A 12,091-nucleotide genomic window follows, 5' to 3' on the forward strand; every position below is an offset into this window, starting at 1 on the left:
GAGATGCAGAGAGGACACATACAGTTCACTTTGAATTCAGCTGCTGGCACAAAATTTTTAACAATTACATAGATGTGCTGAGCACAGATTAGCTACTTATTTCCTTTTTTTATTCAGGATAGTGGGACGAGAATAACCTTTAGCCATGGATGCCTAACATGTGTAAATCATCTGGCATAACATTGCGAGTTCCATTCCAGTTTTTATACAGCGAGATGAGGGTGATGAGCTCAGACTGTTCCCACTTTATGTCCCTTTTCTGCTGTGCCTCAGGTTCCTTCTTCATTGTCCTAGGTAATTCCAGTTAGTAACTAGTAATGATGGACCATAAGGTCAGAATATTTCTGTGGTGTCTGGAGCAGCAGGACCAGCTGCCTGTGCAGTTCTGGAGCAGCTGGAATTTGGGAGAGCCATGGAGAAGGGGTCAGTGTGGACTCCCAGCTCCCTGTGTCAGCGGAGGTGTGGATATCTCAGGACATTGCTTCCCTATGCTTTCACAGCCACGTTCCTTCCATTGCATGCCAGGTGACTCTGGGCAGTGGTCAGTGATGCTGACGTTAATGTTAACAGAAATATGGATGGTGGGGGTAAGCATTGCACTTCATGGCTGTGATGCTGGCAAGTGCTTTCTGCTGCTGCAGCCCTGGTTTTCCTGTGGTGATTGTGATCACTGAGCAGAGGCCTGTGCTGTGCCACGGTGTGAGCTGGAGAAGCTGAGAGATGTCCTGCAGTTGCTGATTTTGGCACAAACAGGGACTGTCCCTGCGTAATGGAGGGCTGCAGTGTTGTGCCTCATTCCTGCCTCCCACGCTGGGGCCCTGGGCAGTGCTGCTGTCTGTCACAGAAAGTTCCATGGCAGGAACGCTCCAGATGTCAGCCGAGCCAGGCACAGACCTTCCCTCTTCTTGTGCTGGATCCTTGTCCCTGGTCTTTACAGAGGAAAGGACTGTGGGGAGGGCATTGCTGCTCTGTGCAGGGAGGCAGGAGACTCCCTGCTTGCCATTCCAGTGTGGGATGGAGATAAAGTTACCAGTGGCTGGTTGAGGAAACCATGAGTGCTGCTCACCCTGAGGAGCACCAAGAGGGTCACTCAAACTGTGGAATGGAGACAAATTTACCAGTGGATTGCTGAGGGAGCAATGCCACCCTGAGCAGCTCCGAGAGTCACTCAAACAGGCAGATGTTAGAACATCTGCCATGGGCTGCTGTGAGCATGGGCTGGGAGAGTCAGGGTTGGGGCAGAGCAGCCATCAGGGGTGTTTTCTGACCCGGTCACTGGAAATATCCATGTTCTGAGGAGTCTCTGGGCTCAGGAAATGAGAGTGTGACCATTCCATCTCTGTTAGACTGGTGGGCAGAATGCTGGGGGTAGCAAAGGAGCAGAAGCATGAGTTCCTCTCTAATACTCCATAATAATAATAGGAGTAAGTCTAGGCATTGTCTGTGCTTTGCCAAAGTCACTCTTAGCCTTGGAATGTGTATTTCACCTGGAAAAAAAATAAAATATCAAGTTCCAGACTGAATTAAACACAGAACTGTTAAAATAGCTTCTATTTGAGTAGTGCCCCTAATTCACACCCACTCAGACACCTCCTCACTCATTAGCTCCATCCTCAGACCCAAGAAACTCAAGTGAAATGAGAAATTTGGGAATGAAGTAATGAAGAAAGATTTCTGGAGGATGTTATTGCTTCATGATAGCATTTATTTCTTGTTGGTGTGACTGCAGTAAAAGCTTCTTAGGGTTTCCATTGCAAACTCTTTGGTGCTCCCACCCCTTCTGCTTTGTAGGCAGCTACTCAGCCAGAAGCAATTTAAAATGTGCTTTTACATCAATTTTGACTCACTTTTTTGGATTGAAAAGAGTTTCGTGTTTTGATACTTCATTATAAAACATGAAAATTGCTGGGGTTTTTTCCTCCTAATCCAAATTTCCAGATGAACAATTTAAAGATATGGATTAGCTCTTTTATAACCTAGCTGTATGATTAACAATTGAAAAATGTCTCCTAAGATGATTTCAGTACTTTACATGGTTTTGTACAAGCAGATCCATCTTTCTGTTACAAATTTCCATACTGGAAATTGGTGTGGAGGGCACTTTTCAAAAAGCACTGTTTTCATTCAGGAGTCTATTTCCTTTTTCTTTTCTTTTTTTGCCAGTTTACTCAGTGCCTCAAAAAAAAGTTGTGGAAAACAGATTTAATAAATAATCAGGGGTGGATCTAATGGTTTATAGACCTTGTTGGTAGTTAATCAGTGGAAATGTAGTTACTGTGGAATTCTTTGGGAGGTAAATGGCAGTGTGTGGCCTTGTGAGGGACATCAGGACATCCTTTTTTGCCTCAATAACCAGAATTCAGAGGGGTGAATTTGTGCATTCACTCTTGTCTAGTCCAGAGAGCAAATGCTGAAGAGGCAAAGCAGAGTGTGGGCCCTTTCTTTAGGGTGATCTGTGAACACAGAATGGCCCTGTGGCAGGGAGGGATGGTGAGGAGACTCCATGGACATCAGAAGGCTAATTAATCATTTTATTATACTATATTATTCTATATATATATTCTATATATATATTATATATATATTATAGGCAATATATATACTATATATTATACTATGTTATTCTATATATATACTATATATATACTATAGACAATATATATATATATACTACATATTAGACTATATTATTCTATATGTATATTCTATATCACATTACATCTAAACTGAATCTGGCAAGCCCTCAACACACTGCCCAGAATCTCATGACTGTCAGCCCACAGTCCCAACACACACACACCTGGCCCTGACAGGCCAAGGAACCAAAACCCCATCACTTTGTGTAAATAATCTCCATATTGCATTCTGCTTTTGCACAAACACAGGCACAGCAAATGATAAGAATTGTGTTTTCTTTCTCTGAGGTTCAGAGAATGTGAAACCGATAAGTATTCTTGGGAAGAATTGTGCCTTGCTTTTCTCTGGGAGGAGAAATGTGGTGACATAACCCAGATGGGACAGTGGGAGAAGTGGCAGTGCAGAAATGTGGAGAAGGCTGGATTTTCCCTGGCTGGACTGATGGTAGGGACAGAACCTGCCCTTGCAGTGGGAGCAGGAGGCTCCAGCCATTCCTGGCTGTTGTAGCACCAGAGCAGCCCTGCAGAGTTCCAGAGTTCATCTCGTGGCTCCTCTTGTGCTTGCACAGCATGAGAGGGACATGAAAATTAAAGATAAAATTCCCTTTGACTTTGAATGGCGTTGTTGTGCCTACAGCTCCTTAAGGCTCCAGTGCAGGCTGTGCCAAAGAGGAGCGTTGGGGTGGGATCCAGCTTTCTGTGCATGGGTGGCAGCCTGGCCTTGCAGCGTGACTGGACCTTGCTGGCTGCAGTTCCTGGTGGTGGGAGTCAGGAACTGAGCCCTCAGGGACCTCACGTGTTTGCAGAGACCACTCTGAGGGAACAGATTCTCCACGAATTAAAGACTGAACTTCCGTACGTGTGCTAATGGAGTATGGAAAGTGTCACTTTTCCCATTACATCAGTGTGAGCATGGAAATGGTGAGATGAACCAAAAAACATCTTCTTATGTTATTTCCTGAGAGGTTTGCCAAAGCTTCACAGAGGTTCCAGGCTCTCTGGAGTTTTATGGGCTCCATTGGAGGGGGAGTTGTACAGAGCACACCCATTTTATCATTAAAATCAAACAACAACTCAAACAGCTATTGGTTCTGTTACTTCATTCTGTTAAAGAGGGACTTTCCTATAGCTAAGCAAACTCCATAATAATTACATTAATTGAGAGCTTTCTGCTCTCTCAGCAGTTCTGAGTTCAGATAATGGCACTCCCATACTCTAACATCCCCTGGGTGTAGCCTGTGCCCCCCCAAGTTCAAGCACTCCAATTAACCAACACACATTTGTGTTTTAAGCATCCAGGTTACCAGCTTCCAGCAGTGGGGTTCATTTGAAATTAGGCCCTCCATGAGTTCCAGGTTGATGGGATTCCCTGTTGAGAGCATCAGAATTCTGACCGAAGCCAAACTCAGCTGCTTTCTGTTTTGGAACACAGATTTCCCCTGACACAGTGAGGCTCAAAATATTCTGGTTCAAAACTGGGAATAATTCCGGTTCCAATCTCTTTGCCAGTGATTGGAATTGCAGTTTCCCACAGGTCCAACAGGTTTGATGGACTTCTTCTGCAAGGCTTGTCTTTACCAGTGCCCAGAACAAAAGAACTGTGCTCAGAAGAGGGGATTCTGTGTGGGTAAGGCCAGAGGAAAGGTGGGTGTGAGCTGGAGCTTTCCCTAGTCCTTGTGCAATATTCTTTCTATAGAAAGGGATCCCAGTGTGCTGCTGGGGAGGACAGCTGCTGCCCTGAACTGACATCTGACCTCACAGGATCAGGTGGGACTTGTTGGCCTTCTTGGGGATTGGGAAAGGAGATTTTAAAGCAATGAACATGGAAAAATATTACATGAGAGGTAAATTTAGTTGAACGTATTTGAAAATTTTCTGTGCCACAGACGCTCGTAACTGGAAAGGTTACACTGGAGGAGTGACATTCTTCTCCCCCAGTATAATAACCTTGTTCTACTTTGTCCGTCTCCAGAATGAAAATTAAAGGAAATAAAATAAAATAACTTACACAGCTGAATAAAGATCCTGTGTCACATTCTGTTAGTATTTTTTGCTAAGGAAAGTGGGAAACAGAAAAGAATGTCTTCTGAACTGTTTTAGAAATCAGTTTGGTTTGGTTTAGCTCTCAGAGCAAGTCCATTTTCTTCTGCAGCTCGGATGGTCTGTCCATCCTGGCCTGCGCCTTTCAATGTTCTTCTCCCACCTGTGGTTGCTCCTTGCTGGGCCCTCCCCAGGGAGAATTGGCACGGTGGAGCAGCTCAGACACAGTGCTGAGCTCCCTTCAGGGCACAGACATCCCACTCCTCCTCTCTGGAGGAGAGCAGCCCCGTTTGTGATGGGCTGGGCACGTGTCACTCCCTGCCTCCTGCGCTTTGGCCGCACAGCACAGCTCGGGTCAAAGAGCAAATTAAATTTCTGAGTGAGCTGAGTAGATGTCGCTGAACTCCTGGATGTGTCAGATAAGTGAGGAACAACGTTAATTTGTCACTCCAAGGACATTGGGTACAGCTGTAGGATACTTCAGGTTCAAAAATGCTCTTAGTGTTGGAATGAAAACAGACAGGAAAGAAAATGTTCCTCATTTGACTGTTGGATATCACAGTTAATACATAAAGACATAGATATAGGGGGGCAAAAGGTATCCAAAGTGAGTTTTTACATCTGTTTATTTCCCCTCCCAACAAACTAATTTGGCATTGTTTCTTCTGGTAGGTGATTATCATCTCTTTACTTCATTTACTGTCAATTGACGTCATCTTTACTATCATCTCATCTTACTTTAAAGAGGGACTTCAGTATTTTAGGGCTCACTTCTTACCACAGCTTTTCAAGAAAAGGTTTCCAGAGCAGGTTGAGTGCAGAACACCTTTGTCACTGCTTCATGCCTGAAGAAGAGGGACAAGTCACCAAGGAATCTCAGAATATCATCAATATATGAGAACCTGATGCCATATCAGCATTCAAGTCAGCAAATCCATGTTCTCAAAATAAGAAATGCAGTTGACCTTAATCTTTCCACTACAAGCTCTGCACTTAACTTCAGGAGACACGGAGTATTCAGATTTGGAGTAATTAATTCAGTATCAGTCCTAAAGCAGGCACAGATTTTCCCCGACTTAATTCCCTGTTGAATACAACAACTTAAAATGCAAACAGAAAATCTATAAATAAAAACTGGAGAAAGAGTTGCTTAAGGAAATGTGTGTAAAATAGTGAAATGCCTTAATTATAGCTCGGCAATCTGAAATATATAGAACCTTATTTACAGTAATTCTGCTGGCAGTGCTTGCTTGTTAACCACTCTGGGCACTTAATGGGTAACAATGAATGATTTTGTACAGCACCAGGCAAGTCAAGCAATGCAATATGAAATAAGGGTTTTGTCAAACGGCCGCTCGGAGAATTTTGGTCTCTCAAATGCAAAATTCCACTTACTGGAGTCAGGTGCTCTGAGCTAGTTACAAAAATCTGGATATATGTATAAAACCCAAGCTCCTGGGAAGCATACCTGTGGTAAACAAATGGGCAGTAGTGAGGTTTTTCATGTGCAGTGAAATGTCTGACTTGGAGCTGCTGGTTTGGGAGAGCTGTGCTAGAGCACCAGTGTCCGTGTGCAGCCCTCAGTCAGACACTTCATATTGATTACAGAGCAGTGCTCCTGCCTGTTGGCACTGCCCACATCACCTCCGGCCATTTTACTGCATCCTCCATGAGCAACAGGCTGTCAGAAGGGTGGCCTTGCTCTAAAGACATTCTTTGGCCATTCTTTCTGACATCAGACGGTCCATTGGCATAAAAAATAATTAATAATAGTGGCAGCAAGAATACATTACATTCTGGCGCTGCACAGCAAACTAAAGGAATAAATTGTTGTCAGCTTGTTTTTTTTTTTTTTAATATTTTAGAATATGTACAATATTAATTACTTTCCTCGAAGGGGATGCTTTATCTGCAGCATTTCATCCAACAGGCTTTTTCCATAAGACATTATCAAATTTCCTCTCCAATTGCACTCCACATAGCCACTCTATTTCAATTAGTGTCACATGGTGTGAACATGGGATGTATGAATATGTGGGCCACTTGGGCAGTTTTCCAGCTAAGATCTCTTCACTTGTAAGGAGCAGGCAATCCCAAACACACAGTTTGCAATGATGTTTTATCCCAGAGACGAACAGATCTCGTTGGTCTCTGATAGGAAGTGTCCATTGATAAGTTCCTGCAGTTACATCCTGTGCAGGGATTGTCTTCTTGCTGGGGCTGGGACAGAGGAGCCACCAGGTCTGGGCTCTAATCAGGAGCTTCCTTCACCCTTCCTGTGTCTCCAGGAGCTGCCAGCTGTGCCGTGGCTGCTGCTTCTCACCTTGTAATAGTTGAGCAGGATTTATCCCCTGGCAGAGTTAAGGATTGCTTTTCAGGGAAAATTCTTCCCGTTTGAGGGTGTTAGAGTTGGTGTCTTTCCCATGGGAGCTCCTGCAAATACAGAGTTGTGCTTTAGTTCAAATGTGTGTCCTACCCATCAAAGTCACACCAGTCTCCAAGAACGCTCAGAGCTGCCATGAGTTGCACATGCGTGTTTGGCTTTGTTCACGGTTCTGGAGTCAGAACAAGCATTGTTGGGCCTGGAGGCTGCAGTGGGTTATTCTCAGGAGCAGGGCTGCAGCCTGGAACCCTGGAGATCAGAATCCTGTTCTGGGGAGCCCTGTGGTCCCTGGTTCTAGCAGTGATATTTTTCTAACATGAGAGGGGTGGTGGTTGCTGGGGCTGTGCCTGGGCACAAGCGGAGCCTTGTTCTCTTCGTGAATGCTGCACAGTTTTTCTAATGAGAACTTGTTTTCCTCAGCGTTTCCTTCTAAGTCTCAGGGCTTTTTTAAGGCTAGAGAGACTATTATGTTGTCTGGTCTGACAGAACAAGATGTCAAATATGACTGAGCACAATAAATCTTGTTCAAAGTTCACCTTCATGGAGCACATCTGATCTTGATGGAAACATCATGAGTCAGAATTTCTCTAGGTAGAGAATTCCTCTACTTGTCACCAATGCTCTCTCATTAGAAGCTGTACGTTAATTATCTGTTAACTAGCCCAGTCCCAAATTTCTAACAATTATTATTGTTCCTTGATGTGTGATTTCCTTACCTGTCTTCTTCTCTTTGGCTGAATGCAGGGAACAGCCAGGATGGGAGTTTAAAAGGAAGCCAGCTGGGTTTTGAGGCCAAGGCAAGGAGCACTGCAAAGTTCCAATATTTAGCCTATTTTCTCTGTTCTCTGTGTGGCTCACACCCACATTTTGGGGTGAATTGGTGCAGTTTGCTGGTTTTTGGTTGGTGAATAAAGGAAACTTTAGTGCAGACAAGGTCCTTTGCCCCAGAGTTGCACTGGGAGAGGGCAGCTCCTTGTGGGAATTGTTCGGGATTAAGGCAGGTGTGAGATGGAGCAGCAATAACTCTCATCTGTGCTCAGAACTGTGTGGAACAAACCAAAACAAAATAAATACCCAAATAAACCAAAATACTGTTACATGCCTCTCAGGATCCTGAGCTCTATATGTTATTAATAACATATGTTATATGTTATCGTTGTTATTATTATTGTTATTATCTGAAATGACCCCAAAGTGGAAGCTAGCAAATTCACCTTGCAGTGTGTTCTTTGGTGAGTTTTTAGAGGAGCCTGCTGTCCTTGTGTTCCAATATTATCTTTGTTTTCTGAAAATCTCCCATTGGATGCAAGCAAGGGGCACTTAGAAGCCTTTGCTGAAGTTTGGATGTACAGTTACTGTGTCCCTTTGAAATGCTTGACTAACAATCTTTGAAGGAAACTCAGACAAAAATAAAATCTGGCATTTCAAATATGTAAATAAAGAACTTTTTTTGGTAGAATATCTAGCAAGCATTGCTACCAATTACTAATGAGTGCAGCTTTAATTCTAATTTCTGTAGCTTTTATCTATGTTGCCAGTAATTTTAAAAACCTGTCTCACAGTAGGACGTACATCAAATGTTTGTTTTCAGTGAATTCTTTTTTCCTTTTCAACTAAAAAACCACCTGAGCAGATTCAAAATTAGGCAAAATTGCAAAATTCTTTTTGCCTTAATGTAAGTTTTCATACCTTATGGAAGCATAAATTTGAGGTAAAGAAAAATGAAATTCATGTATTCTGAGTGAGTCTCATTTTATCCCATTCCCCCCTCCCACCCCTGATTATGCAAAAAAAAAAAAAAAAAAAAAAACAAAACCAAAAACAAAGAGCAAGGCCATTCATGTGTATATTTTTAATGATGGGTCTCGGAATGACAAAGAAATTGAAGTGGTGGATCAGTCAACAGTTCAGACACTCAGGGGCTGTGGTTTGTAAATTCATCACTGTGGTATTGTCACTGAAAAATACTTTATCAGAAACAAATTTATTGCAGTCACTGATTCAGTTCCCGCCACCACCTGTCTCTCTCTGTTTTGTTTTTTTTATGAACAGCTCTTAATCTCCACTGTTCACTAATAAAAATATTTTAATAAGAGATAATACTGTAATCCAAACGCCTATAGGTGCTTGAATCAACTATTGCTGCCTGTGTAATTGCTGGCACTTTGTTCAACCCTTCTGAAAATTGCTGTTAAATCTCATTCTCGTTTTCTGTATTAATAGAACAAGAATTCATTCTGAGCGTAGCCTCGGAGCAGTAATGAGCATTGTTAACGTGGAGCAGCAATGCCCACGGGGAGGTTTCCAGAGCTGCCCTCACCTCTGGGTTTGCTGCTGGTGTGACACAGAGTCATCCAGCCAAGAGCTGCCGCTCCATTCACAGAGTGCAGCTGAATATTTCTGCTCCATGTATTGGGAAAATCATAAATGGTTTAGGTGCTGACCTAGGGAGAAAGGGTTTCTTTTGTTTGAAACCTTAAAAATAGAGGGGCAGCATTAAACAATTAACAATACCTCCTGCTTGTTTTAAAGTGTATCAAATTGTGCTCTTGTTCGGATGATTTTGCTTCCTTGCAGGTTTTCACAAGAGGTTAATGAGAAAAGATTAACAAAACGTGCAATATTGTTATATTATTATATGTATATATATAATATATACATATTAATATTATTAATATAATATAATATTTATATCATAATATAATATAATATAATATAATATAATATAATATAATATAATATAATATAATATAATATAATATAATATAATATAATTAATATAATATAATATAATATAATATAATATAATATAATATAATATAATATAATATAATATAATATAATATAATATAATATAATTAATAGAATAGAATATATATATTATTATAACTATATTGTTATATTGTTATATAATAGATGTTACTTTTTAATTGCTTTTTCAGAAGCCCAGTTCTGCCTTCTTGAATAAGCATTATGTATCTTCTAAAATTCAGAATATTACCCTTATTTATTATGTATAGCAAAAATAAACCTGCCCAAAGTGTAGTGCTTCACTGATTACAAGGGAATGCCTTGGCCACAGTAAAGCAGTCAAGGCCCTATAGATAAAAAGTCCTTAAATCCTACACAGGGTAAAAATTAAGAGGCTCAAACCCTGTGTATACCAGTGTGATAGAGAATAACATTGTTTTCCTTGCTTTTTGAGGTGTTGGTTTCATTACTGTGTAGGATATAAGGACTTTTTATCTGTAGGGTCTTGACTGCTTTATTGTGGCCAAGGCATTCCCTTGCAATCAGTGAAGCACCACAGCTTTAGGTAGGTTTATTTTTGCTAAATATAATAAATAAGGGTCATATTCTGAATTTTAAAAGATACATAATGCTTCAAGAAGGCAGAATTGGGCTTCTGGAAAAGCAGTTAAAAAGTAACATCTATTGTTTGTTTATAGCTAAATGATTATGGTTCCTCTCCCCTGCCCATATGCAATATTGCATGTTTTCAGATGTATTTTAGGTGATAGTTGAATATTGATTGTTCCAAAATCTGATGCCACTAGAGAAGCAGAGGTAGAGATGTTGTTTTGTTGGAGTTCAGTTTGTCCATTAAATGAATTACAAATTATTGTCATTTAGCCGTCTTTCACAGCACTTGGTCACACCTTTGCCCTTTCCTTGGGTATGGGCTGGAGATGTCCTGAAACATTTAAATATGAATAGACAAATTCAGTAATACAAAAGGTCAAAAAATAGCAAGACTTTAAGAAAAGTTCTGCATGCTGTGTATTTCTTTCCATTTTTTGAAATAGGAGCAATCTTCCTGGTTAAATAGGTTTCAGACCTTTGCAATTTCATAAACACATTTTTCATTTGAGAGCTGGGCCTGATACTGCTTTTTCTGTAGAATAGTTGGTTTGTGTGGCAGACAGAGACTTTTAAGAGAGGACTCTAACAAGGGACCTTTTATAACATTTTATTGAATGTTTGGTTTTAATTCTCAAAATAAATCAAATTGAGGTGAGATGTTGGATCTGATAACAGGAGGACAGAAGGTTTTAAAAAGCATGAATGAAGGCTTTATAGATTTTGTTTCACCCCTCCTTCCAGGTTTATCCATACCACACTGTGTGTTTCATTCTCTTCAGGTGTGTCCATCCCTGAAGTGAGGGCAAAGCATACATTTGAAATTTCATATATTCCATTTTTTCACCTGGAAATAAGGCTTTGCTCTGGGCTGTTGCATGGAAAAATCCCTTCCCAGTATTGATTTCGTCTTTGCATCTATGTAAGGTTTCTTAGAGAGATGCAAAGACCAAATTTGCATCTATCTAAGGTTTCTTAGATTTAACTGGGGCTTCTAGTAGTTAATGGACAGCATTTTATTCACATATCAATACATGTGTATATTTATATTGACTCTAATGGTTCCCCACAATCCCACTGAGAGTGGACTTCTACAGTCATTATTAAATACAATTTTGGCATTCCCTGTCCCAGACACCTTACAGCCTGGTGAAAACAGGGAAAACATGGCAAGTAAAATAAAGAAACAGGGAAAACACAGTGAGTAAAATAAAGAAATATGAAATGGAAGCACAGAACCGTCTCAGAAGGCTTGATTTATTATTTTATTATATATATTACATTAAAACTATGCAAGAAGAATAGAAGAAAGGTTTTCATCAGAAGGCTAGCTAAGAATAGAATAGGAAGGAATGAATAACAAAGGTTTGTGGCTTGGCTCTCTGTCTGAGCCAGCTGACTGTGATTGGCCATTAATTACAAAGAACCACATGAGACCAATCCCAGATGCACCTGTTGCATTCCACAGCAGCAGATAACCATTGCTTGCATTTTGTTCCTGAGGCCTCTGAGCTTCTCAGGAGGAAAAATCCTAAGGAAAGGACTTTTCATAAAAGAAGTCCGTGACTTGTCTTCAGACACACAAGTGCTAAACAAAAAATGCCCATTGGAGGGAAAATGTTTTCTGTGCCGTGGGAGAAGTTTTGGGAAGATGCTTTATTTATATTTATGT

General features: G+C 40.9%; 1 protein-coding gene across 12 annotated transcripts in view; it reads left to right on the plus strand.

Annotated features, from left to right (window-relative positions):
• SOX5 (SRY-box transcription factor 5) overlaps positions 1-12,091 on the plus strand; it is a 595,693-nt gene that overhangs the window by 530,022 nt on the left and 53,580 nt on the right. The window lies entirely within an intron of this gene.

Source organism: Melospiza melodia, chromosome 4, assembly GCF_035770615.1.
Source record: "Melospiza melodia melodia isolate bMelMel2 chromosome 4, bMelMel2.pri, whole genome shotgun sequence".
NCBI lineage: Eukaryota > Metazoa > Chordata > Aves > Passeriformes > Passerellidae > Melospiza > Melospiza melodia.